Source organism: Varroa destructor, unplaced genomic scaffold, assembly GCF_002443255.2.
Source record: "Varroa destructor unplaced genomic scaffold, Vdes_3.0 BEIS01000002.1, whole genome shotgun sequence".
Classification (NCBI taxonomy): Eukaryota; Metazoa; Arthropoda; class Arachnida; order Mesostigmata; family Varroidae; genus Varroa; species Varroa destructor.
In genome coordinates, this window is record NW_019211455.1 from 8,097,837 (window position 1) to 8,125,508 (window position 27,672).

Here is a 27,672-nt window from a genome sequence, read left to right on the forward strand (position 1 = left end):
AGCAACATCAATAGCGATCAGTAGCTACTACAATCAACGTATACACGCGTAAGCGGTACAGCCATTGAATGCGACGCTCTTTGGCTGGCTAAACTTGGCAGAGTCAAGCCTGCTTGCATCTAGGACGTGACAAGCAAATTAACAATGAAACAATATAAATTAAATAACAGACAAACTGTACTTGTTCAGGCTCAAAAGGGATTGCTGCTTTGGCTGGTAGCGATCGTTGTGTTTGTTGAATTAAATGGTGACTCTCTAACAAGGCGTTACACGACTTACCAATTGGACTTTTGTGTGCGAGTACACGTGGTAAATCGTGGCAAGCGTGCCAGGCAGATTCTGTATTATGAAAACGAAATGCAAAGATGGCCAGCAAACAACGGCTGCCAGTGAAGCTAGTAAGAGTTCGCCGAGGCGATCGCCTATGGAACGTCGGCGCGGAACATATCAGAAAGCTTCACAAAAGTTTTCCTGGGTTCCCTCTAAGTAAGCATAGCAACGAAAACAAAGGAATTCAACATGATTTGCATACAGGTTCGTTACCTCATAATAGGACACGAACTCGATAAATATAGGACACAGGATATAGTAGACGTTGACGCGTTGTAACGAACACTCTTTGAACATATAGTCGAGTTTTCCTGGGTGACGTCTATTCACACCACTTTCTAGCTATCGTTCCTTCCTATCTAAATTACAGATTTATAGTTTTACGGATCCGGAAACACGACCTATCTTGACGAACACACACAAGGGTTTACGGACTAATTTCGTAGTACTATTTCCAGTTCGGTGAATATGCCCTCGAACTCCGATCTTAAGCACAAAAATAAACTTGTTCCATATGTGCCTTATGCTCCTCCTCTGTTCTAAATCCCTTTTGAAGCGAATATTTAAGTTAACTAACTGTGTCTGTAAAATGCTTATCTCGCCAAAACTGCGACAGATTTCTTCCGAAGTCTTCGATTTTGTGGTCCCGACGTACGTGATACATGACTCCGATTAGAGATGTATATCTTATATCGCACGTCGGTACGATAGGAAGCGATATGATGAGGTACGTCTGAGAAATCGTCACTGTTGTAGAACTAAGCTGCCAGATAACTGCCTAGCAGTTAGTAAGTAGACGTTAGCCCTCTCATCTCGCTAACTCTAACCAATGCATACATGATAATAGCCGGCAAATCATCTAGCTCCATGTAAAATCCGATCAGAGATTTCGTGAAGTTGTCGGCAGCTAGATCGGCCAGAGCCGCAGCAGTGGTTGGTAGCCGCCCCGCCGCCTATGCCACACAGACCGTCATCACTATCATGACCGCGTAACAGAAATCTCTACTCAGACCAGCAAATTCAATAGTTGAGCTGTTCTAAATAGAGAAAAAGTGAAAGACTGGAGTTACCTGTGACAGCGAACGAGTCACCAAGAAGACCACCACAATCTTTGGCTCTCATCATCTCATTGACAGCAACAGCCGAGCTAGGTATCATCGTGCGAACACCGCTGAGGTGCTGGTAGCAGTCGCTTAGTGCTAGGTGGGGGGTCTGGGCACCCGAGCCTCTCTTACTCTGGGGCCTCCTCCGAAATCAAGTCACCCCTTGGTTGGTCGTTTGAAGTTAGTATCGACTGAAGTCGTCGCAGACATCGGCAAGCGCACAGAGCACCCAGTGCGCGGTGCCACTGCTGCTCAGACCCGCAATCGCTCAACATGTCTCGAAGGGTGACTTCTTCTTTTTCTTTGCTGGTTCAAACAAGCAGCAGCGTCAACAACAACGAGTTAGACTGACTGGTTTCGACGAGGATAGTGGCGGCGGCGGCGGCAGCAGCAGCGCAGAGAACTATCGTGAGGAACGTCGTCAATGAAGGCGAAAAAAAAAAACGACAACAAGATCTCCCAGAACACCTCTCATTGCTCACTCCCCTGCTTCCTATAGCGGTCTACCAAGCGCGGCTCACGAAACCGACACTGAGGAATTGGCGACTTCGCGACAGCGAAGACGCTGCTATCCAGTACTGTTGTAACCCCACAACAGCACCCAACGCTCCTCCGTAAGCCGCCTCACACTGCTAAATGATATTTTGAGAGGTAGATGTTGGCGTTTTTTGCTGTCTCGTTACTGGACCCAGCAATGGTTATGACCAGATAACCACCTACCGAGTGTACCGCCATTGCTGTTGACGGGAACACTCACTGCGACACCAGAACCCATGGCCATGATCAGCAGCAGCACGTTATTTAGTCACCGAGAATAGGTAAAAGCGTATCGTTTTTGCCTTCTCAGCCACTTCGCGTCGTTCGTGCCAGCGTCGCACGAAGGAAAATTTATACAAAGAAGAAATTTTTTGACGGCCCGTCATGCGCGCCCAGTGCTTCACACCACAGCAGTCAGTGCATTGGGCGTGCGCAGATTCAAACAGCGTAATATGTCGACTCCAGAACCAGCCAGATGATGAGCAGCCGGCGGGAGCATGGGCCATTTTGCCTGTCTCCTTGTCTGATTGCCATCTGTCGAGTCCCGTACAATTCGTTGAACTAGTGCTTCTGGTTCAATACAATTTCTATGGGCGCCGTTAATGGCGCTACTGTTACCGCTACGATTTCTTTTTTATGACCAGTGAAACGGCTAAAGTGAAGATTTTTGTTTGTCTTCAGATTTTCGCAAGTTCTCACTCATAATGAGCGGTGCAATTGCGAATAGCCAAGCCTTTCTTGCCGCTTGAAACTGTCTTTGCTGGTGTTGTTTGCTACAAGTTTCGCAAGAACACGCATCGCAGATAGAAACGCATGCGTATATATGAATTATCACCATTCCCGGTACTTGATGAAATTTCCAATCAATTTGACGGTTTTTTCTTTCAATTGGTTTATTTATCGTTAGACGAAAAAACAGGTCAAGCTATGCCTAGATTGAAGTTAACCGTTCAAATGGCTGACATGTCCGACCGTAGTCAGAAACGATATAAAACATAACGCCTCAATGCAACTCAGAACCAAAATACGTTTCTCATAATTCTTTCCGAAGGTTTTGTCTGTAAATGCATCCGTCGCGGTTTACTTTCGCGTTTCAACTGATCTATTGCCACATCAATACCTACTAACGCCACAGCATCTGCCTGTAACATTGCTTTTATTGAGTTTCTTTTAAAATGGCATTTATTTAAAAATTTACTCTCTTTTTTCCCGTAAGAAATCTATTTTGCTTCTGTTGACTGCCCTGGCTTTAGGAAAGTTTGTTCCTTTTTACAGTTGCCGCAAGTTTTACCGCGATTGAATTCGGAAAGTTTAATATACCCTGCCGGAGAAGCGAAGCTAGCCATCCTTGCTTCTCTGTCTCAGTCCTCGATCCGAACTCGCATTTGTTCCGCGTCCTTGGAGCTGCCGGCGCCTGTAGCCCCCCTTCATTGTCGGCTGTTCGCACTCGGCGTCCGATGCCGTCGACTTCATTGGTTCTTTTGATCCTGCCCTCTCGTTGCTGGGTCTTAGTCAAATAAAGCAAAAAAAAGTATAGAGAGGCAGGATAAGCAACTAAGTCATGTGACTGACTGTTGCTCTTCCTCTTGCTCGATTCCTGTTTCGCCTGTCCACTCCAGACCCTGGAAATGCAGCACAAATTTCATCACTCAGAAGTACAGAAAAGGAGAAAAAAGCGAGAGATTGCGTGCAGGCCGCAAACTTACAACAGGAAGATCAGCGGTAGGGCGACCTTTCCGTCGAGGAGATTCCGTGGAATCGCATCGAGGCTAGAGAATCGAACGGAAAAGAACAGTGAACAAAGGGTTTACTTCTGTATAGAACCTATACTGCCTGAGCCTTCTTTTTACTCATTTTCGCCACGGTGTGTCTGAGCTGAGACTCATCCGAGACGAAGAGAGAACTAGGATCGAATGGAATAGGGACTACGGCGAAATGTCTTGAAGTTGGCTAATATCATGGATGAAGGTCACTGATAGCCTCGCAGCCCTTTTCTACTCGCATGAATGGTAGAGCTCGATCATGTCGCATTCTCAAGCGCTAAGGCCGCTGCTGCCGCCGCATGGAAAAATGCGAGTAAGCCTTCTTTTGCTCTTTTGTCTGAATTCCTTGGGTTAGCCTTAAAGACTGGCTGACTCTACCCGTTTTCGAATGACCCTAGTGAAAGCCTGGCTGAACAGCAGTTTTTGGGGAATTCTTTTACTACCACTATCCGTTTTCGTATGGGGCCGATGAAGCTGCTTGTTCCCATGGTATACGCTGACTCGTCATAAAATTTCGTTGGCATTGAAGAGGGACGTTGAAAAACGTTGTCAGCCAGTTTAGGTCTCACCAAGACTAGGTCTAACTAGGACGTGTGGTTGCGAAAGGCTCGACGTAGCTGACTACCAACGTCGTCAGCGGCAGCAGTAGAACTAGATTACAGCGATGCTACGAAACAGTAATAATGTGGTTTAGAACTTCTGGTTTACCCTGCATCCTTTCACTTTTTTTTTTCACTTACCATATTATCTATTTATATAGGTTAATGCACAGGTTTTCATCTCGGTGTATCAGCCGCACGATTCCTTCCCGCGAGGCCTTTTTATTCGCTGTCTGCCCAGCCAATACGAATCAGGCTTCCTCTGCCGCTGTGAGCATCTGTATGTATGAAATGCCAGTATGTCTGTGTTGGCAGAATTTGTTTATTTTTCGGACGTGCCTCCGGAGCACAAGCGGCTCAATCTGCGCGGTCCTTTCTCGGCTTGGCCCCGGGGACCTCTCCCGCCTTTACCGAAGAGGTTCACTTTGTACCGATCACTGTTGTCGCAGGTTGGCCACCCGCTTAGTACTTTGCTTTCTGACGAACCACTGTCGGTCGCAAACAAGCCAGTTTAGCAGCTCGACTCCACAGTTACAGCCAGCCACAAGCGGTGGCGCGCCCACCAAAAGATCACTCACTTGTTTTGCCTGACTATATCTAGTAAATCCAGCTTTCTCTCTCTCCCCCCCTCTCTCTCTCTCTCGCCAGGCAAATCGCCAGGCCGCTAGGTAGATAGGTTATATAGCCGAATCATAATAAACCCGTTTTGTTTGCGGTTTGCCAAATATATATATATATATATATATATACACACGATTCAGTAACGCTTTTTAGGAGTGATGGTACTATTATGGCAGTCGTTGTCGACTTACGAAACGGCTGACAATATGATAAGGTATTTGGTTACTATACAGGAATTATTGTATGTATATAGAAAATATCATTATGATCAATCATGCATCGTTACTCTGTGCCGAGTAATGAAAGGTTCAATAACATACGAAACTAAACATTTTGAGATATTTACATTTGCTCATTGTTTCTGTTATTTCTATTTTTAGGTAAATATCTGTGAACACTGCACACTAATACGATGCAGCATAATCGATTTACACCTGAAAATTATTCTGTTTGTCTTGCACACACTTTATGTAGTACTTGCATTTATTTCCAATAGAACTTCTAGTTCTCTTTTTTAAAGTTCTAATGATCTTTGTAAAAAAATCATATCTAATGACAATGGGTTTATCACATACTCAGTTTCGTTTATTGGCATCTATACATCTATACATGCTTTCTACATCTGTTGATTTTGTCGACTAAAAGTCGCCGAATTTAGTTAGGTCTTTATAAAGCGTCGGGGCAACCACCATCCATCACCTCAAGGCCCGCTTGTTTCCGCGTACAAACACCGCAGGCCTGGGGTAAGACCTGTTCAGAACTAGGTAACCCTTTGCTTGATTCCTTCTTCAACGTCTTTATTCTTTTTCGTTTCGTCTTGACGTGTGTCTTGTCTTAACGGTAGTACATTTGGGCTATGCGTATGTACGGGCGTGTGAGTCTGCCTCGATCCTCTGATTCTTCTGACGATATAAAAAAGAAAATCTCGGCCATCGCCTAGGGGCATTCTTTCCTCTGCGGTGGCAGCAGATTCTTGCTACCTCACGGCGAACGAAACCGACCTTCGCCTACGAAGATCCTGCCTCATCTACGCTTATTGCTTGGAATTGCGATCTGTGAGTAGCTAGACTTCCGCCGGGAGGGCGACGAACTGTGGACGTATCTCATAATATTTTATAACCTAGTGCCAACCCACCGTTGCTTAAAGCCAACGCGAGTACGGTGGCGTAGATCGCGCCAGCAGGGTCTACATTTCCTCGCCTTTTTCTGTTCGCACTCTCTAACTCGATGGAAAGCACTGTGCCAACCAGTAGACGCTTCACAACCACTATCCTATTCTCGCATCGTTTTTGGTGCCTCTGCAAAGATCGCTGGTTGACTGGTCGGTGCGTATTCCAGCTTCTCCGGCTAGAACAGAGCAGGTTTAAAGTATGCGGCGGTGCAGTTCGCGACTGTGCTAGCTGCGCAAAATCCGCGTACAGAAAGGGAAAAACTTTGAAAAAGATTGAGGAAACTAGACAAAATGAGAACGCACCGAACACAGTATGGCGCGGCAGCTATGGCTGCTTACAAAACCAGTCTTTCGTAGAGTCTCTACTCTGCCGTTCAGATACGCCTATCCCTCAGAACGATGAGCCAAAGCGAAGTGAATGAGAAGAGATAGGTTGGGAAGTCTGCGCGCTCTTAAATCGCACAAACGGACCCCCAGACGAACGAAGGTCCCTTTCTTGCTTCTCCCCTTTGTCTAAAGCTTTACCCCTCGAGAGACCACCGCCAACAGAGCTATAGCGGCAGCGACGGAGAGCGATCGGTGCGAGCGGAAGGTCCGAGTAAAAACAGAACAAAACTGGTAGAAGGAGGAAAAGAAAAAATAATGAAGAAATAGCGAGAAAGAGAAGCAATGTGTACGTGTAAGTCCGCGTATGTATATGGAAAAATTCGGGCGAAAAAGCCAAAAAAAGGCTAAAAGGGGTATTAGAGCACGACCAGGATCCGGAGTTGTTGAGCGAAGAGGAGAAATCTAAGAGGAGCGGAGGGGGGCGGGATCAGTCGGAAAAGAATAAAGGCCGAGAACGAAGACTCACTCGACGCGATCCACCAAAGCGCTCGCATACCCGCATCACCTCATCACATGCATACGCTTTTTCCGTAGCCGCTTTTTTGTCGTCGTCCTCTTTGCCGGTCGGCCGGGCAGGAACAAAAGTAGTGTGCTCAAACGATAGTGGAAAAGCTGCGAGCGGGAGGCTGAAGGAAGGGGCAGTAAGAACATTCATGTGCTGTGCTTAGGGCTCACGCCGACAGCAGGCGAGAAACAAAAGAAAAATAAATTTTCATATGACCGGTAAAGCGACGCGAAGGGCAGAGGCGGCCAGGTGGGCAAAACTAAAGATCAAAAAAGTAAACCTCATACGAAAAATTGACTAAACCAGCCCAGGCGGCTGGAGTCAGCTGAACAGAAGAGAACGCGTCGATAAATAGTCTCGAAAAACACAGACAACGGACAGAATCTGACCAGCAAATAAGTGTTGGTGAAAGAGTTGGTTGGCGGTAAAACGCTGTGTTCTATAGCAGACATTACAAAATGCCGCACGGCGTCAGTTAAGCGGATCGACACAGACCGTATATTTGCACGGATGTGTATGCCCGATTTACGTTTTGCGTTCGTAGTCTCAACGTGTAAAAGCAATGAAAATCGTTTGTCTAGCCTGTTGGAAGTTACGATTAGTTGTGGTTGGAATGACGTTTCCGTATGTTGGCCAGGCGGCAATGTTTATAGCACTTATGCGCATTATAAGGAGCCATGCTGCCGTCAGATAGAAATAGGAGTTCGGGCTATGCATTTAAACATATCTATACACTCATTGTATCGTAAGAAGACGTAACGCGGTGGCACATAGTTATCGAAAGACATGATAGCTCCGTTTTTCGTGCCGTTGTTAACTGCAGTAACTTGAGAAACACGAGTACCGCACGATGCAGCCACTTCACGGGCTGTACGCTCATGGACTTTATACAAAAACGTGCACCGAGATTTGGGCTCGGTTACTGATAATATATAGCAGAATTCCCACTGCCTTTTCAGCTAGCGATATAGCCGATTTGAATTGCTCAAAAAGTTCCGACGTGCTGTTTCTCGGTCGCTATGCCTCATCAGAGCTACTCCAATCATGAAGTTCAACAGGCTTAAGTGAAGTTCACGTTGCCTCTTTTACAGTGATGAGGTATTATATATGGACGTAGACTTCGTGTTAACCTGTCGTACTGCACATCTTTACGTCCTGCCTCGACACCATCGGAATAATCAGACGAAACGAAGTTTCTTCTCGCCGCTCGGTACTGGATTATTTTTATACGTTTTAACATATGTTGTTAGTCCTTTCTTGGCCTTTGGTTTCGTTCTTCAATTAGATTGTGAGTGTATTCTGAAAGGCCCCGGGTTGTTCCGTTATTTATTGAACCTCTTCAATTGCACGCAGTGGTTTATTTATTTCGCAGGTCTGTCTATGAACTACTTGGATGTACTGCATTTTGATTGTCGTAATGCTTTTAATGATTCGCTGAAAAATATTCATGTTAAACGACATGTCGGAATTAGTTCCCTGCAGTCTTCTTTGTTTTCAATATAAGCGTCGGTCTCCACAGACGTCGAAATGTGGCCCAGGCAAGGGCTAAATCACCGCCATTACCACCACTCACCTCGAGCAAGAGCGAGCTCAAAACCGCTTTATTTCTTTAGCTATACATGGCATCGTGTTAACAGTGCTTAAAAGTGTACAAAAATGGTAGTAACTGCATTTCCGTGTTTCTCTACAGCCTTCGAGCACCGTCGCTGATGAAAAATTTTACGGCCGGAGGGGTTGACAGACCCGACACGTTCACGATCAGTGGCTTGCGTTCAAAATGACCATTGACTCAGTCTCTGTTCCATGATGGCGGGTCAATGTCGTCACAATGCGACCAACTTCTGGGACCTCTTAGCTATCACTCAGAGACCAGCTGCCACCCAAGTTGGCCTCCCACCTCGCGATTCTGCGCTGGCATTGTTTCGCCGTATTAGCCAATTAGGACGGAAGCTCCTCAAAAGCACACAAAGGAAAAAATCGACTTATGGCCCAATGCGCACATACAAACGCGTAGACGCGGACGTACAGTGACTCGGATCGCGAAGTAAATGCATAGTAAATTTACGAGTAATAGTAGTTGTAACGTAATTCGCAATACAACCAATTTATGACGACCGTGTACGGCAACGGCGAGAATGCGGGCCATTGTTTTGGTGGAACACGATTGATGACAAATTCAGCAGTCGTAGCAGACGCTAACCTTCAACCTTAAAAAAATCGTTATAGTATAGGCGCGATCGTAAAATAACGTTTATGATGATGACGACGACGACGACGACTGTCTTTTCGCATAGAATAAAGAAAGGCTAAAAAAGTTGTATAAATCGCTAAGAGCGAAATAGATAACAAAAGAACCGAACTTCTTATATAGAAACAATACGCGTCTTTTGTTGCATGTTTAAGGGATGAAAAGAGACATTTAAAAGAATTCAGTAGTCCGATTAGAGGAATGAGCAATAGATCGAAAGGCAGAGTCGTCTGAACAGATAAAACGACTTCTCAAAATGCAACCAAGTTATTGTTTGTATTATACTCACTGGATCTTTATGACTAATATAACTGAAAATAAAAAAAATCTAAGAAATATATATATACGAGCGTTGAATACAATCAGTCTGAATTTTTCATGTTTTTTAAAATATGCTTCGTCGTCGTTCCTCTAGGACAAATTTTCCTTGATAGGACAATTCCATAACGAAGCAGAAGAAGACCGATAAGCTTCCGCGACACTTACTGTTGTATGCTTTGCGTATCCATATGATTAATTAACATCATTCGTTCAGCTATTAAACCCCTGTTGGAAATAGAGCGAATAGTTGTTTAACGGAAAATTGTAATGGTCGATTGAAGAATGCTATATCGCCGACATCGGCGTGGCCACTGACAGCCCGAATTAGATTGAGGTTTGCATTCGCGCCCCCCGGGCAATAAAGGGGCGCTCTCCTAGCAGGTATTTTCATCTTGTTTTGTGCTGTTATTCTATCGACTTCGACAATATCGACAACATACTTATCTCGACGACATGCTAAACGAGCGAAAAAGGCCAAACGTTGGGCAAAAAAGACACCAAAATTTTTCTCTATCGTTTCGTTTATACGTCTGTGTATCTGAACTTTCGAACGATGCCAGGCAACATGGCACGTTAGTCGACTTAGGTACCGCCTGTATTTAAGTCGGCCCGAACCGATAGACTTTTATCGATCTGTTCAAGCCGCACTCAGATGGCATTTTGTTAGTACGTAACATTTATATATATCACTGAAAGTTGTCGAAAGGCTGATGGTGCTACGGCACGTGCGAACGATATGGACACACCTATAAGATCGAGTGAATGATGCATGGCTATTTAAAACAACCGCAAAAAAACTAAGGGTTACAAATACGTTTCCGATGAGACTTAACGGCTATAGGGTAATATAATAAGCGGCAGCTATTCGACGCTAGGAACTGTCGTCGCTACTGCGATTCTTTAATAAAGAGACGTATCAGGTTGAATAAGGTTTTTGGGGTCATTATTATGTTTGTGCGCGTCTTGTGATGGCGGCAGTGGGGGTGGTCCTATTATATAATAATCCAGATAGTCGCTACTATCGTTTCACTAACCATTGATTATCTAAGCTACGTTGTACTGTCGTCAAATTTCGTACACGTAAAATACATGAAGATCTAAACGATTTCGGATCTGTGTATCTACATAAGTTCAATTGCCCAGGTATAAATCACTAATTATCTCGATGTTAGAGTGCAGGCTGATGATTAAAGCCTGTCTTGTTCTCTAGCTTATTATAAAGATATTGAATTTACAATTTTGCTTTCTTAACAAAAGAAAATTCAAATAGTGTTTCAGTTCTGATACGATAGTCTTATAGATAATTGTTTGCCAATGACCTCTTGTTATGGGTTTTCGCAAAATGTTGTACTTCGGATGGTTTACCAACCGTTTTGACAAGCGAAGATTCGTTGATCCATTATCGACTATGTGTTCTTGTAATATTTAAGATTTTTAACACGTTTGTACGCTCCGGTGTCGCGCATTCGCTTCCTGGCATTCTGCATATAATTTGATATACGTAAATGACTAATTAATGATTCAAAAGTGACCAGCTTATTTTTCCTGTTGGGATTTCCCTTTTGGTCTACCTGTGTGAGCGCCACCTGTAAGATACTTTGTTATGAGCAGGTATGGGACGACGCGCAAATAGGCCTATGTCTTATTGGTAAAGACGGTTTGAGAGCAGGGGTTGATCCTCACCTGGTACCATACCTCCAGTGGTCGTTCCAGTTTTCTTAGATCCAACATGTCCGTTCTCGCCAATTTGTATCTCTTCTAACCTTTATGACTTTACGCTCCGCCAGATGTCCCGCGTTCCATTCACGCATAGATAAGGCATAAGCTACCTAGCAGGGCGAACGTTGTATCCTTCAAAATGAACTTTCCGTGTTAAATAGTGATAGAAAGCCAAACCTTTCTGCGCACGCTGCTTCAAAGCGTTATCACTCTGGATGTTATATCTGGCTCGATCCATGTATCGATTGACACGTATGCTCGAATTTTAGTCACTGATTTGATGGCTAAATTATGTTTTTAGAAAAAAACGATTTTCTGTTCCGGTACAGCCGTAAAAGATGTCGAATCAATTTCGTCAATTCGATCAATCTGTCTACTTCAATACACAGCCACAACGAAGATTCTCCTTTTGTCAGAAGCTGCCCCTTTGATTCTTCGACCTTTTTGGAAACTTGTCTTACCAGTTGTCTTCATACTCACGTTGATCCTTCGCTCGGATATTTTATCACTTTCAAAATCTGTCCCGTCTCTCAGCTGTTTCCGCTGGCTTGCCATCGGTCTAAGCACTTGTCTACGTGTCTTCTGCTACCCAGTCGCCACTTCGAATCCTCATACCCGTCCTCGTAAGAGCTGACTCTACTATCATGGTTATCGTCTTCGCGTTTTGTTTTTCATATATCTTTCTGTCCTTTTTTTTAACATTACTTTCATCCCATTTTTCGTAGTCTCTTCGCCTCTGCCGCCGCAGTTGATTCTGTCTTGTTTCTCCCAATCTGTTCCTCGACAGCCAGTAAGTTTCTGAAGATCCAAAGCTTCTGCGTTTCCTTAGGCCTCGCCTGCGTCGTGAATTTTCAAAGCCTTTTGCGTAGTCTCTGCTCCGGTAGGAGTTTCTATTGCTATTGGTTGTGTTTAAAAGAAAGCAACCAACGCCTGCTTTGACCAGGCGTAATGATAGAGAAAAACAAGGCAACGTGCTCCACCAGCAACGAAATACGGCAGCCTCATCATCATAGACGCCGCCGTACAGAATAGCATAACGGCACGACGATAATCGATTTCCCGTCGTCTTTGCTTAGGGCGCCGAACAGTTGCGTTGCGATAACTAGGGCGTCGGCAGACACCAACAATGTCCAGGGCAACGGCAGGAAGAGAATGGCGCTGCTGCCGCCGTGGCCACTGGCGAGAAATTGCAACAGAAAAAGGAAACCGGGCAGAAAGAACGAGGACATAATAACCAAAGCTACTTCAAGAAGGAGAGCAAAAGAGGTGAGGACGAGTTGAGCGAAAAATAAAAGAAGCTTCGTGCGAACGACCGCACGAGGTGTAAAGCAGACGGCGGGCGGCAAGTAGCGGTGGGGTTCGGTCAGGGAAAGAACACAGAACTCCTTGGTTGCGAATGAGCTAGACGGGGGGAGAAACAGGGTACGCACACAAACCGCCTAGGAGACACTGAATGGGAATCATGGTAAAGAAAGAAAGTGCGGAACCTGCTGCAGCGTACCGTTCCTCCTCCCGAAAAGAATCGAAGAGGGGTTCCGAAGCCAGAAGTTGGGGAATGAAAACCTCACAAATTGGTGAATTATCTCGAATCACTGTGAAAGAACAAAAGCAGTCGTCGTTCGAGGTTTGTTTCCGATAAACTGCATCGTTTTGATCAGGCTAATGGCAATCTCTGCCGAAGCCCCTCGGATGCCTGTAGATGTGATTCTCCTCCAAGCTTCATTCATGTTAATATTTTTATTTATCTAGCTTTCTTGTAGCTAGACAAGGGTGCCTTCTTCGGCATTTGTCACAGTGGTATGCTTTCGAAATGTTTCGCGCTTATTACAGACGTTTATATGCCAAATGTGCTGAAGAGATTTGCTTCGCTGTTTTTGAATTTAATCAATATCTTTATTATTTAAACACTTTGTAGTTGGCGTTGTTTAGTTACGCGAAATAGTTATTGTGATTCGAAATTTCCTGGATTGCCCTTAGAGTCTTAAGGATCCTTTATGGAGTAGATCATAACGTTTTGTGTCTAGAATATTCTTCGACAGCCGGGTCTCCCAGGGTAATAACGGATATTTTACTGTTTTCTTGCATATATGTGGAATTAAGATGTGTATAGATGTGCATGCTTCACATAACACGTATAATCTTCTGCCTAAATAATACAAGATATCTATGGCAATAGACTAGAAGACGCTTTTAAGCTTTTAGCGAACATTTCTGTGTGTTCTGTTATGTGTTCAAATGAGAGGTGGCAATGTGTTATATAACTCGTAAGATATAAACGATGTCGTATTACCTTAATATAATCAGTGATTTTTGGGGCATCTTCACATGTGTACCTAAGTTCGTATCACTAAATAACAATGAAACTGGATGAAGCGTAGCATTAACACTGAAGTTTCTTGGCTTTGAGCAATCATCGCGTGTCTGTATCCTTCGTTTATCAACTTTAGAAAATGGCAAACCAATCGTCTAATGTCAACAGTAGGGAGTGACCTCGAAAGACTCTATATTTGCTTTGTAGTTCAGCTTTTATATGTGTTCTTATTTGTTGCAATAACGTTACACTAGTCGAAATTGATTTCACTATTATGTTTTAATTGTATAGACGTAAAGTAGCGCTCTTTTAATTTGAGAGTCCTGCGGGAATCAGTGGCTCAGTGAATGTCTTGTGATATCCCTGAATTTAATATCAACTACTAGTTGGCCATTCTGTCGCAGCGATAATGTTTGATGAAGCTAGAAGCTGGCAGCGGTGCCCAAGGCAAGTGATACTACGAGAAACTGTCGATAGCGTAATTAGGAAGTGTATAACATATTTGATAGGAGGGTTATTCTGCATAGCACACAATGCAGACGCTCCTCAGACATTTGTTTGCGCATTGTCGATCGCCTACTTGTTTAGCGAGATACTTTCTATTCCGTTCCGAAACGGCAGTCGTATGCTATGCTCTATCATTGAGCCCAAAGTTGTCTTCGTGCGCTGGGTCAGCCGCCCCCGCAATTGCCGTTGCTCGTGCGTTCGGTAGAACTTTTTTTTAGTACTGGTTATGTAGCGACCGTTCCGGCTGTATGGTTTTTGTTTTCGTTGTTCGTCCTCTTTCCGTATACTCTAGCGACGCACATATGCTCAGACACGGACACGTAGGGAAGATGCGCTAAGAAGACTATCATTTCATTTTTCGTTCCACTGCATGGTCTCTTACTCGTTATTCTACAGTTCCAAACACCGAATAGCTGTTCGCCTCGCTCGGACGAAGTGCCCGAACGAGTTGAGAAGTTGACTTAGTTGACTTAAAGTAGAAGAACGTACAAAAATGCTTACCAGTGCTGCTACCGCCATCTGCTGTCCCAAACTCTCCATTTTCTCTGTTTTATCTTTCGTTATCCAGGGCACTAACTTCTCGCAGAGCTTCCTGGCTTCGTTTTATCCTAGTCGAGTCGACTCGAGTTAGTTGGAGTGGCCTGTAATGATCCTTAATAAAAATAGACTGAGTAGCCACTAGACCCAGAAAAAGGTCCATGTAGCTACTGCAGCTGCAACATGGATACCAGTAGGCAGCAGCAAGTGCACAGAAGACGCAATAGTAGGAGTGGCACAGTAGTGCTAGCTGTAAGCTAGATCCTACGAACTAAGGCTCTTAGCTAGCCAGTTAAATCTACTTTATATGTAAGGTCCTATGTGGGTGTATATGCAAGGCCCTATAGAGCTAGACAGCGTTGAAAGCCGGGAGCATTGCTGGAAAGCACGGAAGTCCGCCATCGGGCCGAAAGCAAGACCTTCACAAGCAGGCTCCCAAAGAATGGGAAACAGGGCTTTAGCTCCATTCTTTGTCGAAACCAGCGGCGCTACCCCTATTCTGTCGTTGTTACCGTCTAGCAACAACGCGCTATGCATGGCCCATAGGGGATTACAAGGAGCATGGTTTAGGAATGCTTCAGAAAAAGCTGCTCGTTGATAGCCGACACTATCAGTGGACGGGTAAAAGGCACGGGGAGACAGGCCGATACGACAATGACCTCTTTTACCTCTTCGTCAGCATTCTGGGTAGTAGGGCCAAATACCGGCCCCATTTGTTGCGGAAAACGGCCACGAATGCAAGCGGAAGGAGTCTAAGCTTGTGAAGATCTATCGTCATGGGCGGTCCCCAACACATTGGGCACGGTGTTCGTCACCGCCTGTGAGCTTCTGGCAGACGTATAGTAGTATTGAATAGGTGACTCGAAAGGTAAATACCCAGAACGTATCTTTGTTAGCACCTATCTATGATAAGTCGTAATGGCTGCGATGAAGCGCAAGTACACCGAATAAGGTAAAGGAGGCATTAGTAAGGCTTTTCTTTTGTTTGCTAGCCAATGAAATAGTCGTGCACTTTTTCCTTGGCGACCGCCACTCCCTGGCCCATTCGCAGCTCCATCTTTTTAGGTTTATTTCTTGCTTAGCCTTCCAAATCACAGACAGATACGTACGCACCGAGACACGCACGTACACATACAGAAAGATGCCTATGCTCACTCCAATGTAAAACGGAAAAACTCTTAATTAAGTGCCTGTTTTTGGCTAAGCCCCTTACAGCACTCGGTAACGTAAGGAATCCACTCTCTCATGCCGCGGAGTTACAACAGAAAGTCAGCAAACTGCTCTGTCTGCGTGACGACGCAGAAGGGAGGCAATGGACGATGCGGATGAGAGTTAGAACGAGAAAGACAGTGACGTGGAGTACGGAGATGAGGACTTCTTATCTGTTTAATGGCACGCCTTGAGCTTCTAGGCCATGCTGATCTTATTCCAGCTGGCTAACTAGCATACGACCATGACCACTGCTTTATTCTTACGTGACCGGTCGTGCTAAAGGTTAACCCGTTCCAAGCCGTTGTCCCTAAGAAAGCTTGTACTCTCCAGTATAAGGTATCCAAAAGCACCAAGATAATTTCGAAGGTAGAGGCGTTGGCTATGCCCATCTCTGATTCTTTTCGAGGTGTACTCCTCCAAGCTTAGATAGGTTTGCTGTGATCGTCAGCAATGAAGAACAGCTCCTTCTAACAACTATTCGCAATTATCGGACACGCGTACACTATTTTTCTTCTTCGTGTCCTTGACTACTCCTGACAACCAAAGTTCTAAAATAAAACTAATTTTATCTACGCGTAAAATACTATGAGCCAACCAATACAAGAAAAGGCATCGGTATCATTACTTTCGAAAGTTGCCTGCCAAATGAAAAGTTGTTACAGATGAATTCAAACATGAAAATCCTGCGATTCTACCGTTACTCTCCGAACGGCTTGTCTACCTGTCGCCTACCTCGTTCGACATAATTGATACCGCTCGTGGTGTCTGGTAGACTGTGGAGCTAACCAGTCGCTAGCTTCCAAAAGTTAGCGCTTTGTAAGATTTTATAGGGGACGATATAACACTACCGCCGGAGGTGACCGCAGAGTGTTGTTTCGAGACGAAGGGTTATCTCGGGGCACGAACTATCATTCGGTTTGAGTGTAACAGCGAGGTGTTGATGAGTGTATGGACCAACATTCTGTAGTATGTACCTCTCACATAAAAACGCTGATGATGGATTTTTGCCGTTTGTCGCCGCCACTGTCCGTCTGGCGATAATCATTTTTAGAGAGTTAACTTCTAACCACTGCCTGCAGCAGCCGTACTACTATAACTTTACCGATAGTAATACTAGTCGCGTTTCTTTTCCTGCGTTACTGAGCCTACGAGCTCCTTTGCTGAAGTAGCAACGATCTAAACTGAACGAAGTCGTAGCACATTCATCGGTTGTTCAGCTCACAATCGCTACCTGCTGAAGTTACTGGCCAAGTTATGAACGAACGTCTCGGCTGGCTTTAACGGTCGTCCAAGCTTTACGTCCATCTATAGCGCGGCGAAATCGAGTGCTATAATAGCTACATATGATGCGATATATACTACTTGTACTGGCTATGATGGCGCCAATTTTTGTGTGGATGTCTATCGTGTGGCCAGAGGTAAGTCCGGCCGGCTTCTTCGTGGCTAAATGCGGAGGGCCAAATGCGACGACGTTCGGTTGATTTTTGTCGGATTGTGTCACAGCCACTAAAACGGCTGTTGATATCGCACGCTGGAGCCGACGCCGGTGTCTTCACCGCTACCTGCTGAAGGCAGGATGCGCTGAAGAACACGGACGCTGTAGTCGAACACAGAAGCGCACAGCGGCCAAGGGGTGTCGACCTATTTCTGTATCTTTACTCATTAAAAAGCTATTCGCTGGCTGTCGTATTAACCAGCAAAGGGAGATATTTTTTAGTGATAATATTAATAATATTGAACAAGTAATAAACTCCCTTTTTACTAGATGAAGTCAAGTGCCGTAGATTTACAACGCATTAACTCACGCTTTCCCAGCTCTTTCTCCCTCTGTTAACATTGTCTATCACGCTCAAGGCGAGACGGTAACAAGAACAGGTTAATGTCGCTGCCGCCTCAAACGCAGATCTAAAAGGCACGGGGAACAACCTGATCGTTCTTTCGGTTAGGATAGTGGCAACGTTACGCCCACATGGAAACATAAGCAACAAAAAAAAAAGCTGTCTCTCCATATTTGTTCAAGCCTATAAACGATGACAGCTTATCAAGTTCGTTTTGCGAATGAAAGAGGCATGGAGAACCTACTGACCAGTTAGATGAAATTATCAATACTTTAGGCCAGTTAAAAACAGCTGGCAGACAAAGGACCTTCCAATCGCTAAGGAAAGTGTAAGCAAGAGACAGGAGGTTTCGACTGCGACAAAATCGTCCCGCGCTAGTTTATTCTTAAAGTAACTACGAAGTCACCCTGCATACTCGTTTTTACGTATACGTGTTACTCGGTCGTTTATTGTCGACGTTTGTTTGCTATACACACACACACACATACATATGTTTTTGTGTAGAAACATGGCTGGCACCTACTTTGCTCTGTTTTGGAATTGTTGTAAGCTTGTATTTTTTGGTTGTTTCCTTCGACTGTTGCCATTCAATTGGCTAGTCGTTATCTGTGTATACGTTTCGCGGGATTTCTTTGCTTTGCTCGTATTGTTTTTTGCATTGACATTGCCTGCTTGTTTCACATGTAGATATCGTGTTGGGGTCAGAGGTGGATCGACAAGTTGTAGACCCAGCCCAGTGACAAGACTGGCCGAAATGGGACGAGCCGACAAACAAGACGGAGAAAAGCTTTTGCAGGCACTTATTTATTAAGGTTAAGAGATGTTATTTGTCAGGGACGTACATGAAATGATGACGTACGTATTTCTACGTCTGTTCGTGTAGACTAGAAAAAGGTGAATACGTTTCTTGGAGTCTTAGAAAAGTAATCGGTAAAGTTGAATATGCTGTGTTGGCAGAAATTTGCAGGGTTTTTGAAGTGATCTGTCAAATGCATGCCCTATATTGAGTTGTGCTCATCTATCTTGGTTCAGTGAAGTAAGTTGTGATATATAACAACTGAAAGTTGTGAAGCTATACAACTGGTCTAGACAGAAGAAAAGATGAAAATTTAAATTTTGAAAACAATTAAATCATTTGAAATATTCGTATCTGATTTGATTTGATCGGTCTTCTTAACCATTACATGCATATTGTCACACTCGCATTGTCTAGGCGAGCCTTGTCGTTCCCTGTAGCGTGTTGACTAATATGGACCTTTGTGCATTTACAAATGTCTTCAAATCATCTAAAGTAACATAATATCGCTTTATTGAATTCGATCGAGGATCGTATTGTTTTTCATTGATTTGGCTTGTGTTGTGGTATCGATGCCAACGATGGACAGATCGCTGATTGCAGCCCCCTACCTGAAACAATAATACCCATATTCTGGAGTCTTCATTCAGTTACCAACGCACATCAGGATTTCGAACAAAGCCCAAATGAGCCAATAGTTGTTGCCATTTAGTGGCAGGTATACAAGTGAGGTAACAATGGACGCATCTTTTTGCTTGTTTGCGAAATCGAGAATTGTTTTAGAGATACATAGGCTGAGTCAGCAGCGTTTGCGACTGTGATGGCCGCATCATGCGGACTGCGGACACGGATACGCTGTACGATATCAAAGGTCAACGAAGGCACCACGCATTTACGCTGCCACCCACCTATCCGCGTATATTTGCCAATCGATATTCCAACATGGAACCCTGCGCACGTAATAGCTTATTATCATGATGATTATCTGTGTGGTCGTTATATTCATGACGATGATTTTCATAACAATGCTAGCGGTAAAATAATCACATATATCCGTATGTATACGTGATAACGTTCTAAAATTACTGTTTTTCTCAACCGCTCAGCCGTGTTTACATTGTGCTCTACAAACGGTACTATTGAATATGATTTTATCTGACAGGAGTCCGGCGCACGAGTGAAAACTGAAGTCGAAAAATTTAGCCATTTTTAGAAACGAATAGCTTTCGTTATCGAATAGTCAGGTCAAGACTTTTGATCCGAGTATTGAGGGTACGCGTGCTGTTGTCGGTACCATTATACTATTGATGTTCTACTGTGAATGCAGCTTTTTGAATGGAACCAAGCAACATTTTCGTCATTTTGTACCATCGTATATTGCCATTATATAACGTTTCTAAAAATTTCAATCATTCGGTAGTCGCTGCATCAATTAGGCCGCGTCAATTTCTTTTCCATTATCTAAACCTCATAAATTTGCCCGCAATTCCACCTTCCCTAATACCTGTTCAGCGGTCTCGCCTTTGTTTCAATTCTCTCCCCTCAGGATCATTTGCCCTATCATCGTCCAGTACAAATTACAAGTATACACGACTAGCGTAGTAGTCCACATCGACGAGTCAGTATAAGCGCAGAGAATCGTATCACAATCAGAAGCAGCATCGGTATCGTTCTGTTATGAAACATATGCACCCCAATGCGTAACTTAAATCGTTCACGCTTGACGCGCGAAATCCCAGCCTATACTAATCCACCGAGTCTCGCTTCATGTATATATGTATGTGAACGCTTCGTATTGTGCAACATTTGTTAACACCAGTAACATAGTCGTGCTTGTATTAAATATACCCATATGCTATAACATAATCGTACGGCTTCTTTCATCAACATCAGTAGCAGATAAGGACTGCTCCGCCACAGTTGCGGATAGTCCCGCCTCGGTCAGAGAGGTGGTGATCCTATTTAGAAATTCACCGCCGTGTGCTTGTCTTTTACGTCTACGACAACAAGGCTGGCTTTGTGCTGGCTCGAAGCCTTCCGGAAAAGGCACTCATTCGGGCCAGTGAGAGACAAGGGCAGCAAAGGTAAAAACCCGCTTCTCTTAGCTGTTTGAAAAAAGCAACGAAGGAATTGATTGATGATGAAGAAGTGTCGATGGCCGTACCATTGCAGCCCGCTCCACTACCCACGGGGCATTATGCTATACCGATACGTTCTTCGCCGCCGTATCGCCGGTTTGCCAGCAATGCAGGAGTAGAAATTGAAGCGAGCCTCTCGGGATACTGCTGTAGTTCGACCTAAGGTGCTTGCGTGCTTGTTGAGAGAGAAAGGGGTTGAGTGAAACAAAGCGAAGATTAATGGAAAATGGCTTCGTGGGCATCAGAGCACCATTGCGCGAGGGGCAGTCATGATAATTGAAAATTGAGCGTCTGACGATTATGTCTTTGCCGCTGGTTCGAGTTATAACACAGGGTAGAAGAGCGCTTTCGTCGCGCTCAACGTATATGGAACACCAGCAAGCACGCCTTTATAAAACCACAGAGCTGAATGGCGGGACTACGTTTAAACGCTGCTTTGGCGATAACTTAGAGCACAACGAGCATATAAACCGGGCTAGGCACCCACTCCGTTTAGCTTCGTATGTCGTTCGCAGAAAAGAAATTATCAGCAACCAGAATGCGTTGTCTGGCGCCAACAGGGTGATGGTTAGAAAGTATCTGTGAGGGGGCATGGCAAAAACAGACACGCTGGCCAGACCAGAACGGGGCTTATAATTCATGGTGAAATCCAATGCGACATCGAAAGGTAGACTGGTTATACTTTCGAGTTGCATGTGCCACGAGCGGCACGCTACCAAAAAGTAGATTAGGGTGAATGTTTTGCTAGCTGTGACAGGGTGATACTTATATATTGATGCATGTAATCTGGAGAGATTTGGACTTAGATATTAAATATTTGCGACTTATTTGAATGACTATAATAATAGAGTGAGCATGTTTCGGCAATGAAGTCGGCAGATCAGCATGAGCCACTAAGGTGAGATCACACCGTGAAGGCAATTTGTCCATAGCCGAGGCAATGTATCCTACGTAGACTGGTTATTGTTATGTGGGTATTTAACTCCTTTCTATAGCAATAGAAACGCCTTACGAATGTGATTTTATATGACTACAGTGAATGCATCGTTGTCTTCCATTATAAATAGAAAATTAAAACATATAGAAGCACAACTAGTGCAGTTAAGTCAAGCCTTGCGTACTATACGAATAATAAGAGATCACTGATATTCACCTCGGATATTATACCGATAATTAGAATCATCGTTATTTCGTGAAAGTAACAGAGAAGCAGACGACCAACTACCAGCTCTCAGATGAAATCGGCCTAACTGGTTGTAGAATTTCAAATAAAATATTTATTCTTCTATCAACATATAATTTGACAGCTCACTATCCATAATTGTCATAATAGTTTCCGCTGCCTGCTATCAAATTTTCCACAAAGACGTTACTGTAGACAGGTTTGATGCGCAATTACCACGTTCTAATAGTGCTCCTGCTTAGCCATTGTCACTTCTATCAGCCCATCCCATACATTTTCTGAAAAAATCCGTAATCGTCGCTATTAATACGTGGCCACCGCAGACCGTAATTTACTGCACTTGGGACACTCTCCTCTGGAAAAGGCTATTTTGTTAGCTATGCGATACATTCTACACTTTCTTCTGCCATGGTCGACAAGCTTCGTAACAATGATCCAACAGTAATACACACAGATCATTATTATACACTCACTAATGCTGAGCACTCTTGTCGAACCGATATATGCCATATTTACTCACAAACGCCCTAACGTAATTAATTAGTTAATTTTTCAATATCTGCTCGCGTGTGAGTTCATAATGAAGGTTCAGACCCATCATGCACGCGTAAGTGCTATAGACGTCGATATGCTTTCATTTCATTCGGCGTCATCAGTTTTTCTGTGAAAAGTGTTTCTTCAGTGTAACTTTAGGGGCAGCGCATCGCTTCTAGCCAGAGCGTAAGCCGCAAGTGGAAAATCCGTAAACAATTTGTTTTCGCATCCCGTGGCATAATATACGCCAAAATGCGATGTTCAGTTATGCATACATCTTTTGCAGGTTCTTCTTGCGACTCTGCCTTTTGTTCGTTTTACATTTTTCTCAGTTTTTTACGCTCTTCCGGGGCGCCACTTCGTATGTGAGTCGCTCGCATGAAGAGTTGACGCGGAGTTTAGCAAGCCAATGCCAATGATAGCGCGCGTCAGAGTGAAACTTTAAAATTATTTACACTATTAGATCTGTATGTAACTGCATCTGTGTATATGCACTTCGTCGCTGTTTTGTAGTTACGCGTTTTTCTACGTGAGACTACAGTGACCCTACGCGAGACTACACGAATCTTCTTTTCCCTCGATTCGCTTAGAGTGCTGTCACAACTATGAAGAAAGGTAAGCAGAGCATTATGCGTCGCGAATTAAATGCGACCTTCGCAGTAATGTTGCCATCATCATCAACTAGAGAGTAACGGGTTTTTTTCGCTGGCCTGAGAATCAGTTTGTTCCGCTGCTGCAGCTTTCGATACTTGTTGTCGCTATTCCTGCCGCTGATGGTATCAGTCATCGTGTTGTGCCGCCTGCTATTACGTTTTATGTAACGCATTATATCTGCATGATCTGTACTACACCGGCGAAAACGATGCGTTGGCATCAACCTCACGTTCCTTTTCTCTCTATTTCGGCCGATCTTTGTAGCTCTCTGCAGTGACGTCAACTAATAACTTTAAGGCATACAAATAGGCAAATTATAATGGGTTAGGTATTAGCCGCGAGTGGCGGCTGGGCCGATGTAACAACAAAGTAACATTGTTACTAGTAACAACAACAACAATCACAGTGCCAACAACAAACGCGGTTTCCTGCTACCGCAGCAGTTGTACAGCATGTACATGTACGAATGAGTTTATTGCTACAGTCGCTATATCTTGATAACTGAGTGATTACAGAGCACCAGAAAGCGGACGGGCACCTCCCCTAAAATCAGCGGCACTTAACGCACCGTTTTTCATCCTCGTCGCCGTGACTGCTGCCGGTTATTGTCGTTGACTGTCGCCGCCGCTGTTAGCAATAGCGTGCGTCCGTGCATCTGTATCTTTGTGCGTGCACTGATCTCGATCTGACCGCTATCGCCTGTACGATAGCCACTCCTTTCCCATTACGAAAGCCATCTATTTTTGGCTATTTTTCCACAAATGCCAGCACGATAACTATCGGCATTTGTGGGTTACGCAGTGACACGCATCGCAACCCATCGTAGATTTCTGCTTTTGGTACGATTGTTATGGCGCAGACGGCAGTCGAAGCAGTTGCTTCTGGATGAACATGTTGATTACGAATACTGAGCGCGCCAGATATAATTCTTTGAGCTGGATATTGTTGAAGCTGATGTTAATTTGGTATTTGGCATTGGTAGATATGCATGAACGCATGTCAGGAGTCAGACACCCGTAGAAAAATATTAGCTGACGGCGTTCGCTGCGCAACGGTCTATTCTAAAGCGATCATCTCGCGCCAGCAACAGCGCTCGGTCTCCGACAAGCTGACGCGCTCAGACGGAACCACTCAGACAAATAGAGGTAGAGAGATACGTTCACACTTACTCGAAGCAACCAATTCGAGCGCGCACATTCGTTCATATACAGGCAGCGATTGCATGACACTGATAAAACAAGTGACAACTGTCGGTCGAATAGGATCTCTGCGACTGTCGCACAGGCTGTAAATATTAGCATAGTCAACAACAGCAATAGCACCATGGTTCATATGGGGCAACCGTTCGCGAGATAGAATAGTCATATGGAAAGGCACGAAGGGCTATGGCAGGCTTAGTAACTAAGGGGACGGTGCTTGCTCCTGGCTATTCAGTTCGGCAACGTACTATTATTTAAGAGAAATACGCTAGAAACTAGCTCATAAACGTATTGTTGTAGCAAAAATCTGTTAATTTTTCTAGAAGGTCAACCATGTCTATCGAATCTTGTCAATCCAAAAATTGCATCAATTTACTATCGGTTTTATGACAACGCCATTTTTATGACAAGACAAGCAGAGAGTACTTGATACATCGATCGATTGATTCATTTATTTATACATTGATGAGTGATATGCTTGGATCAAGCACTATAGCTGGTTACAGCCCTAATTTTTGAGAGACGCTAATCTACTCTGATATTCGTCGAGTACTCGTACACTATTTCCATCGGGCCAATAAGGCCCTAGCGATCATTGGCCTAGTTGACATTCTTTTTGTCTCTCAGTGTCGCCCTTTGGTTATTCCGAACGGTATATTGGTCCTTTTCTCGAGGCGGTTAACTTAATTCCTGCCATTTGCCTTCTAATTCATATTCCGCTGTACGTTTGCGCTGCTGGCTGTACGCAATAATAGTTGCCAGCAGATAGATCGATTTCTGTGGATCATTCGTTCCGTTACCGCGAGCAACTTTCCATCAAAGCAGATTTCCTTGATCGAGCAGAGAGCTCATTCAATGTTGGCCAGTTCGATGTATGTATGCCTAATAAATCGTCACGTATACCATTAGCCGATATCTTAAACATAAAATGAAGCCTAGGTCATACAATCGATTCTGACGCTGAAACATTGTATCTTTTATAATCTTAATAGCTTTATAATCAGATACCATCCCTCCAATGTATTGGGTATTTTGTTTTCCTTTTATGGGTCACGTCTTTTACTACGCAGCTGAATGCGGAAACGCTCGCTTCAAATGTTACTATAGTTAACCACACCTGCATGACTGCGCTCTTTCTAGCTTTGACTTCTTTCAAATTTTGCTCTGATTCTCAAAAAAAATAAGGTAAAACAATAACGACTTCAGAGTTTCGTGATGTACTTTCCTATTCGTTGATACAAAAAACTATCTGGAGCTTTGTCGCGTACGTGTGCTTTGGCTCACACCTTTGGCTGTGCCTGCGGCCAATACGCTTATTATTAACAATTAGCGCATGTATAATGACTGCCATTAACACGCCACAACAACAACAACAGTGTTAACAGCAACGGTCAAAAGCATCCTTCCGCTTAAGCGATGCCCCCGGCAAACCCCCAGACAAACAGCAGCATGCAAAAGCGCCTCAGATTTGTCGCGCATTTTTCGAACATGTAGTTCGCCCATGTTATGACACATGTTCTCTCAGATACGTGCGTCACGGACCGCCGTTGGTCGTTGCTGTTGGCTTCAACTAGGCGATGAAGGCTTCCGGTTGGCCAAAGCTTGTCTGGGTCCAGTAGCAGTAGTGAGTGACGTCGAATAGAAAATACACACAATAATAGTTTGTGATGTTAATTCCGCGCAACGAGGGAGTCGCAATGAATTTGGTCCATAAGGCCATGTACGAGCTTCGTTAACAACTACTAGTTATCACAAAAAGAAACACGCCGATTAGCCAATATATGTCTTTTTCTTGTCATTGTTATTATATAGTATAGATTGATAAAGGCTTTGCATCGTTAAATGATAAATGATTGTCAACTGGAAGTATAGACTAAAGGATCTCGTCGCCGTAAACCTTGTAAGACAACGGTCTGCGCGAATGCAGAGAACACTTTGTGATATGGCACACTGAAAGAATTACGGAGGTTGATTTGATATTAAAATTGTCTTTAATTATCATTTTTCATCTTTGACAGTGCGTGTAAATTGAACACTGCTTGTCAACTAATGATTGAATACAATAAAAAAAATAAATTATGAGGGATCGAGCTATAATTTTTATAAGCCGCCTCTTGTCGGACGAAACTCACGCCTGATCTAGCAGGTACGTAAGCGATAGTTTTTTTTCTTTGCAATATATTTTAAGCACATTTATTGGGATCTTTTAAACGAATTAAAAGGAACGGGAAAAACACCCTAGTAAACTAGTATCTAAGTGCACCTTAGTAATTATATATATATGTCTTTTGCTCTTTTAGAACAGAATAAAAACCTGTTCGACAAAAAATGTATATATATATATATATATATATATATATATATATATATATATATATATATATTCTTCCAATAAAGGATTAGATGCAAATAGTACAGGTTTGTTGTGAATCACACCCAGAATTGAGCTTCACGCTCAGCGAAGGGTTTACAGCAATGTATATATATATATATACCTAATCTACGTAGTGTTTATCTTACTTACTGTAGAATTACCCGATGCGAGCGTTAGGCTTGATCGCTTTGGCGACGGCGCATTTCTTTTAAATGCAGTCCTACTAATAGCAGTGGCAACGACAGTTGCTTATTCGCTACTTTAACTACTACACTGCTGCATGTCCATAAAGTACTCTGTCATCCACCGCGGTACCGAGAGATAGCAACTGAAGCCTATGAAAGGCTTTTTTTTTTGTAGAAACAAGGCTTATATGCCAGTTATATCTGGCGTACTCACCGCTTGTATGTGAGTACTACAAGGACAACGAAGACGACAGCTACACAAGAGAGCTGCCTGCCACGGTTGCGTACAAATAAAGACGCGTAATCCGCCTTAGTGAAGCTGCTGCATTTGCTCACATCGGATATACACAACTATGAATTATATATTTCAGTTAAGCGGCAATCGTTTGCTGCTTTCTAAAATCCGCTGAACTTAGCGGGTTCTCACTGATAACACTCGCCAGCAGTTTCACATCACAATATTATTAAGGTTGCTTTTACCGCTGGACTACTATAGCTTAACGTAACCTATAGCTAGCGATAATTGACAACAGTCGTTTTTCAGTCTCCCGAGCTTTGTGAAGAGATTTGCCTCTATCGAGATACAGGGTGTTTGCGATAAACTGACACGCGTTTTATTGGGGGCTGTTTAGAGTCGCCGGTATACCTAGTAGCTCCTGTTTTTAAGACCAGATAAGTCAGTTTATTTTAGAGTAACATCGATAATTGAGTGTAACGGAGACGGAGGTCTATGTTCGGAGTATGAATAAAGATCATGCTTAGATGTCTAATATCTTTGTGCTGAATACCCCCCCCCTCTCCCCGCTGCAATTGTAAATTTGCATGGTGCTCCTAAATCAATAGTGTACGTCCTCATCAGCCTGCATGTAGTTCCTGAGGAGTGCGAGGAAGATTTTTAAG

General features: G+C 43.8%; 1 protein-coding gene and 1 long non-coding RNA gene across 6 annotated transcripts in view; one reads left to right on the forward strand and one right to left on the reverse strand.

Annotated features, from left to right (window-relative positions):
• The window catches only part of LOC147757316 (uncharacterized), a 94,856-nt gene extending 67,346 nt beyond the window's left edge, over nucleotides 1–27,510 (reverse strand). Inside the window, exon 1 of the long non-coding RNA XR_015320341.1 lies at nucleotides 26,738–27,510. This is a non-coding gene — a long non-coding RNA (uncharacterized LOC147757316). The remainder of the gene's footprint in view (nucleotides 1–26,737) is intronic.
• LOC111244362 (protein O-mannosyl-transferase TMTC1-like) overlaps nucleotides 1–27,672 on the forward strand; it is a 155,098-nt gene that overhangs the window by 84,050 nt on the left and 43,376 nt on the right. The gene's annotated exons all lie outside the window — the stretch shown is intronic.